At 37.6% G+C, this 7,503-nt stretch overlaps 1 pseudogene; it reads right to left on the reverse strand.

The window, feature by feature from the left end:
* Positions 1 to 3,015: 3,015 nt before the first annotated feature.
* Positions 3,016 to 3,518, reverse strand: LOC127675112 (peptidyl-prolyl cis-trans isomerase A-like; annotated as a pseudogene).
* Between the last annotated feature and the right edge of the window lie 3,985 nt (positions 3,519 to 7,503).

A 7,503-nucleotide genomic window follows, 5' to 3' on the forward strand; every position in this document is an offset into this window, starting at 1 on the left:
GCTGCTGTATGATCCTATGTTGTATACAGGTCATCATATTTATACAAATATGTAAATATATTTTATTTTATGTTAAAAATTAAAATGCTATAATATACATGGCTGAGCACGAGGATGGTTTTACTTCATTTTTCTGTTGAGGTCTTATGTTCTGAATTTAGAAGGGTAAAAGCTATATGTTGCATTATGCACTTTCATGTTCTTTATATTGGCTACAAATTATTTCATTATACTCTTACATCATGACCATTAAAATCTGTGGAATAGGGTCATTTAGAATAATCCATGGCTAAAGGTACTGACAGTCAAGCCTTAAGACCAAAGTTTGATCCCTAAGTACCATATTGTAGGAGAGAACAAACTAAATGAAGTTTATACTCTGACCACAGTAGTTACCCACATACATATGCATCTAGTACTAACCTGTAATACAAATACCTAAAAAACTAGAGAAAAAAACAGATACCATCAAAATAGGAGCAGAAAGAATGTAAGGGCTAGAAGATGGGGAGGAGTCTTATGCAGTACTGTCTTCTAGCATGATATGGCTGTAGTGGTCATAAACTCACAGTAGATGTGGCTGTCTACACAAGATCTGTGCAGGATGAAGCCACTTAAATTTTCAGCATTGGTGTAGGAAGGACTCAGAGGAAGCCATTACCAGCCGAGGAGCTTTTAGAAAGCACTTAATCAATGCTCAGAAATAGGGAGCCATTTTTCTGTAGACACATGGCCACAGCTATGTTGCCCATGCTCCAGTGTATGATTCTATACATGTGTATATGGCAGCAGTAATTGGATTCAGCATAATATACAAAGAACATGAATTTGGAAAGGGCATATGTTGGAGGGTCTAGGTAGAGGTAAAGGAGGAAATGGAGTTTGGATATGATCAAAAATATTATTATTGCTACATACGTATATGCATGCAATAATACATGTCTATAATAGTATATCATATATGTATGTATATGTACAAATATATATAAATACAGTGTGATGAGTATGGATTTTGCTTTGTGTATATGCAGTTTCAGGGCTAACCACTTTTATTTGAACAACTTGGAAGAGGATAATTCTTTTACCAGTAGTCATCAAATTCCTGTAGATCACTGTCTGTGGCTAGGACACTAAGAACTTTTCACCCCTCCATGTTAACATATCCATTGATATTACCAATTTTTCTGGTCTTGCAGCCATTTGTAGGAAAGACTTTCACAGAAGACTTACTGGTATTATGGCTCTTACATTCTTTCTGCTCTTCTTTTTTGTGACGTTCCATGAGCCACAGATACATAGCTATAATGTATTCACTGGGGATAGGCTGCCCATAAACTGTTGGTATTTTGGGCGTTCTATGATGCTCTCCATTTGTTATAAAGAGAGTCTTCTTTGATGATGAGTGATAGATACACTTCTCTGTGAGTATAAGGATTAGATTTTCAGTGTGGTAAGGAATTATGATGGTCTAGCAAAATGGCAATAGTAAATTACTTTCTAAGGTCGCTGACTTCACTAGCCCAAAGAAACCAGCTAGGTTTCCAGAAATATATAACATTTCCCTCCTTTTAAGTGTGCCATAAGTCCAATTACATAAGGTTTGTTTCCTCTGACATGTGAATGCCAGTTCATGCAGGTGTTGCCATGCATAACTTTGAAGGTTCATAGGTGTTACAGTGGGTATGACTGTTTAATTTCTCCCTTCCTTTGGCATTTTGTATCATATGCTTTGCATTTCACACCAAGTCCAGCTTGAATAAGTCTAATACAGTGTTGTAAGTGTGAATTGTCTTCAGCAGTGGTGGCTACCCTCAATCACCAAGAGGCATCTAAATATTGGTTTGGGGGTCACTTGAACTACCCTGACTAACCACTCAAAAGTAGGACTTCTCATGCCTGGTACTGGAGGGTTTTTTGTACACCAATACGTGTTGTATATAATTCTAGGAAAACATAAAATGATTCCTTAAAGCTCTGTCAAACAACCTTGGTGTTATTTTATCCCATCCCTGCTTCTCCTTCTGTATGGACATCACTTTCTTCCCCACAGTTGGCGCCACCTACCTGTTATTCTGTTTTCCTACTTTATATTACCTCCCAAGCTTCATGACACCAAGTCTGGTCCCTTTAAACATTCCTGTTTTCTGTAGGTACTTAATACTCACTGCTGAAGAATTACATCTAGAAGCAACAAATAGAGAACATGGAACATTTATATTTTGGGGTCTGGGCTATCTCACTCAATACATTTTCTGATTTTGTTCATTTACCTGAAAAAAATCATCTTTAAATATTCATTACATCTGAATATTATTCCACACTGTATATTTACTGCATATTCATTATCTATTCATTTGTTGAAGGGCATTTATATTGCTTCCATTTCCTAGCTATTCTGAATAGAGAAACTATGAACTTTGCTGAATAAGTATCTGCGGAATCAGATGTTAATTCCTTTAGGCATATATTAAGAAGTAGTATAGCTAGGTCATACAGTAGATTTTTTTTGAGGAGTCTACATACATCCAGAGTGGCTGGATCAGTTTGCAATCTCACCTACAGTGAATGGGATTAGTTTTTCCTTGCATCTTCTATAGCATTTTTTGTAAGTTGTTTTGTTAATCTTAACCACTCTGTCAGGTGTGTTTCAATTCTATTTTCCTATTAGCCAAGGTTAGTGAATACTTTGAGGTCTTTCTTAGCCAATTTTATTACCTTTATTCAGAACTCTGCTTTGCTGCCTTGTCCATTTTTAATTGGGTCTTTTGCTTACATTCCTAGTCCATTTCTAGTTGGGTTGTTTGATTCTTTTTTTTTTTATTTAGTTTTTAATACACAATCATAAACTTAACTATTCAATCCAGCAAGACTTGAAGGGGAATGAGGAAAATATGGAACCCAAAGAACTTCAGTGAGAGCAGAGATTACAGGGTATTGCAAGCAGATGGGGGGGGGGCTCTCCTGAGCTACAGAAAGAATCTTTTGATGGGTAAAATACCCACAAGTCAAAAGAAATTAGAGTTGTTCAGAGTCAGAAATGGCAATCTTCTTGCTGGTCTTGCCATTCCTGGATCGAAAACGCTCCATGGCTTCCACAGTGCTCAGGCCTTCTCCCCCCTTCCCAGAGACCACATGCTTGCTAGCCAGCCATTCACTCTTGGCAGTGCAGATAAAAACACTGGGAACCATTTGTGTTTGGTCCAGCATTTTCCACGGACAAGATGCCCAGGACCTGTACGCTTCAGGATGAAGTTCTCATCCTCAAATTTCTCTCCATTGATGGACCTGCCAACAGTGCCGTTATGGCGTGTGACACCACCACCCTGGCACATGAATCCTGGAATAATTCTGTAAAAGAAAGAACCCTTGTAGCCAAATCCTTTCTCTCCACTACTCAGCGCATGAAAGTTTTCTGCTGTCTTTGGAAACTTGTCTGCAAACAGCTTGAAGGAGATATAACCCAAGGGCTCCTTATCAGATACAATGTGGAAGTATGGGGTGGAGTTGACCATGGCAAGCAGCAAAAATCGATTTGATTCTTTACCTCTTTTTGTTGTTTTTGGTTTTTCAGTTATTTGTTTATTCTATTAATCCTCTGTTAGAAGAACAGACTCTGAAGAAGGAAATGGAAGAAGACCTCAAAAAATGGGAAAACCTCACATGCTCATGGATCGGTAGAATCAATATAGTTAAAATGGCCATTTTGCCTAAAGCACTATACAGATTCAATGCAATACCCATCAAAATCCCAACTCAATTCTTCACAGAGTTAGAAAGAGCAATTATCAAATTCATCTGGAACAACAAAAAACCCAGGATAGCTAAAACTATTCTCAGCAACAAAAGAAAATCTGGGGGAATCAGTATCCCTGACCTCAAGCAATACTACAGAGCAATAGTGTTAAAAACTGCATGGTATTGGTACAGTGACAGGCAGGAGGATCAATGGAACAGGATTGAAGATCCAGAAATGAACCCACACACCTATGGCCACTTGATCCTCGACAAAGAGGCTGAAAACATCCAATGGAAAAAAGATAGCCTTTTCAACAAATGGTGCTGGTTCAACTGGAGGTCAGCATGCAGAAGAATGCGAATTGATCCATCCTTGTCTCCTTGTACTAAGCTCAACTCCAAATGGATCAAGGACCTCCACATAAAGCCAGACACTCTGAAGCTAATAGAAAAGAAACTGGGGAAGACCCTTGAGGACATCGGTACAGGGAGAAAGTTTCTGAACAGAACACCAATAGCGTATGCTCTAAGAGCAAGAATTGACAAATGGGACCTCATAAGGTTACAGAGTTTCTGTAAGGCAAAGGACACCATCAAGAGGACAGATCGGCAACCAACAAATTGGGAAAAGATCTTCACCAATCCTACATCAGATAGAGGGCTAATATCCAATATATATAAAGAACTCAAGAAGTTAGACTCCAGAAAACCGAACAACCCTATTAAAAAATGGGGTACAGAGTTAAACAAAGAATTCTCACCTGAAGAACTTCGGATGGCAGAGAAGCATCTTAAAACATGCTCAAATTCATTAGTCATTAGGGAAATGCAAATCAAAACAACCCTAAGATTTCATCTTACACCAGTCAGAATGGCTAAGATTAAAAATTCAGGAGACAGCAGGTGTTGGAGAGGATGTGGAGAAAGAGGAACACTCCTCCACTGCTGGTGGGGTTGCAAATTGGTACAACCACTCTGGAAATCAGTCTGGCAGTTCCTCCGAAAACTGGGCACCTCACTTCCAGAAGACTCTACTTTTCTAATGTACTTCTTAATCTAGTTCTTCCGGGGCTTGAAGGTTTTATTATGGAGGACTTGCACTTCCTTGGTTACATTTATTTGATTTTTTTCAATTGTTCTTGATGTTATTATAAATAGGAATGAGTTCATACTCTCTTTTTCAGTGAAACATATTGAGATTGGTGATATTTAGAAAGGTTGCTGATTTTTAATCATTTCTTTTGTAACTTGCTTCTCCCTGAGATAGTTGACCATCTCATATTGTTGTGGTTGGCTCCCTTAAGAACATCATAAGATCTGATAATATGAATAATCTGACTTTTTATTTTCCTATTTGTATCCCTTTATTTCCTGTGTATTGACTTACACCTCAGGCTAGCAATATATTGAAAAGGAGCTCTGTTTTTAATCACATTGCTTTCAGTTTTTCTCAATGTAGAATGATAGTGGATGAGTTTGTAATATATTTGTTGAGGTTTATTCTCTCCAGTCATACTTTTTCAAAGGTGATTATCATGAAAGCATGTTGGACTTTGTAAAAGGCTTTTTCTGCAACTATTGATTTATTTCATTAACTGCATTTATATGATTTGATATATTTATTAATTTTTATATGTTGAACCAATACTGCATTTCTGGGATAAAGCCAACTTGATCATTGTAGATGAGCTTCTTGATATGTGCTTGTATTGTACCTGTTTGGTTTGATTTTACTTTTTGTTTTTGAGGAATCTTATATCTATTATCATCAGAGATATTGCACTTGTGGTTTATATTTATTTTAGTTTTACCTGTTTTGGGTATTCAAGTATAATTGCATTGTAAATAAACTTAGGAGACATCCTCTGGTGTTTTGTTTTCCTTCCTTCTTTTCTTCCTTCCTTCCTTCCTTCCTTCCTTCCTTCCTTCCTTCCTTCCTTCCTTCCTTCCTTCCTTTCCTTCTTTCCTTTCTTTTGAAAAGATTCAGAACACTTTATTGTAGGTATTTTGTAAATCTGGTAGAATTCTGCTGCAAATCCATCTGGACTTGGATGGGTTTGTTTGTTTGTTTTTCTTTTTTGTCAGAAGACCTTTTATTGTCATAATCTCACTTCTTTGGTTCTGCTTAAGTTGTTGATCTCCTCTTGGTTTGATTTTGGTAGTTTAGATTAATCAAAAAAGTCATCCATTTATTTTAGATCTCGAATATTGTGGAATATAGGTTTTTTTAAAAGTAGTCCCTTACAATATTCTGTATTTCTATACTGACTATTGTAATGTTTAACCATTCCTCTATGATTCTGTTAATTTGGGTCATCTTTTGCCTTTCTTTTGGTTAATAGTGTCAAACATCAGTCAATTTTGCTTCTTAATGAATTATCTCTTAGATTTATTGATTCTTTGTATTGTTTTCTTTGTTTATATCTCCTTATGTTTCATAATAATTCCTTTATATACCTGAATCTAGAGTCCTTTAATAGAAATCCTTGGGTGACTGAAATATATCCAATGATTCTACTTTACAGATTCAATAAAGTTGTAATTGGCATTAAATTCACAAAATTCAATATGCTTTCACACATGACACATGATTAAACTATGATGGAAACATCCTAATTGATGGCTACCACTTTGTAGAACAAGTTATCTTCTTGGATATATTTTCTGTTTTGAAAAGGAGGGAGTTTTTCACACACACACACACACACACACACACACACACACACACTCACACACACGTAGTTAACTTGCTGTATAGCTGAGAAATGAAAGAGTTTGGAAGCCAGTCTCAAAAGAAAGTGAAAGCCGGGCATAGTGGATAGTGGTTCACAGCCTTAATCCCAGAACTCATTAGATGGAAGCAGGTGTGTATCTCTCTAAGATTGAGAAGATCCCGATTTACATATCGAGCTCTAGAACAGCAAGCTCTATGTAAAGAGAATGTGTCTAAAAAAATGAAGTGAAAATGAAGAGTTGCTAGGCGGTGGTGGTGCATGCCTTTAATCCCAACACTTGGGAGTCAGAGGCAGGTGGATTTCTGAGTTTGAGGCCAGCCTGGTCTACAAAGTGAGTTCCAGGACAGCCAGGGCTACACAGAGAAACCCTGTCTCTCGAAAAAGAAAAAAAAAAAAAAGAAAGAAAAGAAAATGAAGAGTCTCTCAAAGCATCATAATAGATTTGTTAAAGACAAACATTTGAAAGTCTGGTTTGGGATGGATTATTTTATGTAACTTAATTTTATGTTTTTATTTGTTCTTTGTTCTCTTATTTATTTATTCATTCATTCATTCATTCATTCATTCATTCATTTTATGTCCTGATCACACCTCCTCTCCCTCCTCTCCTTCTAGGCCCACTCTTACAAATCCCTTCCCCTACTACTTCCTCTCCTTCTCTGAGAAGAAGGGGAACACACTCTTGAGAAACATTCTGTCCTGAACATGCAGGACTAAGCACATCTTCTTCCAGTGAGCCTCCACCAGGCATGCAGCCCAGTTAGGGGACCAGGATCCAGTGGCTTGCAACAGAGTCAGAGAGAGCCTGTGCTCCAATTTTTAGGGAACACAAACGAAGTCCAAGCTGCACATATGCTACAGATATATAGGGTGCCTATGTCTAGACCCTGCATGCTCTTCAGTGGTTTACTCTCTGTGAGACCCTAAGGGCCCAGTTTTGTTGACTCTATGGGTCTTCTTGTGGGGTCCTAGACCCCTGCAGCTTGCTCAATTCTATCCTCAGTCTTCCACCAGACTCCCCACATGCCCAGCG

This window comes from Apodemus sylvaticus, chromosome X (genome assembly GCF_947179515.1).
Source record: "Apodemus sylvaticus chromosome X, mApoSyl1.1, whole genome shotgun sequence".
In the NCBI taxonomy this organism is placed as follows: Eukaryota; Metazoa; Chordata; class Mammalia; order Rodentia; family Muridae; genus Apodemus; species Apodemus sylvaticus.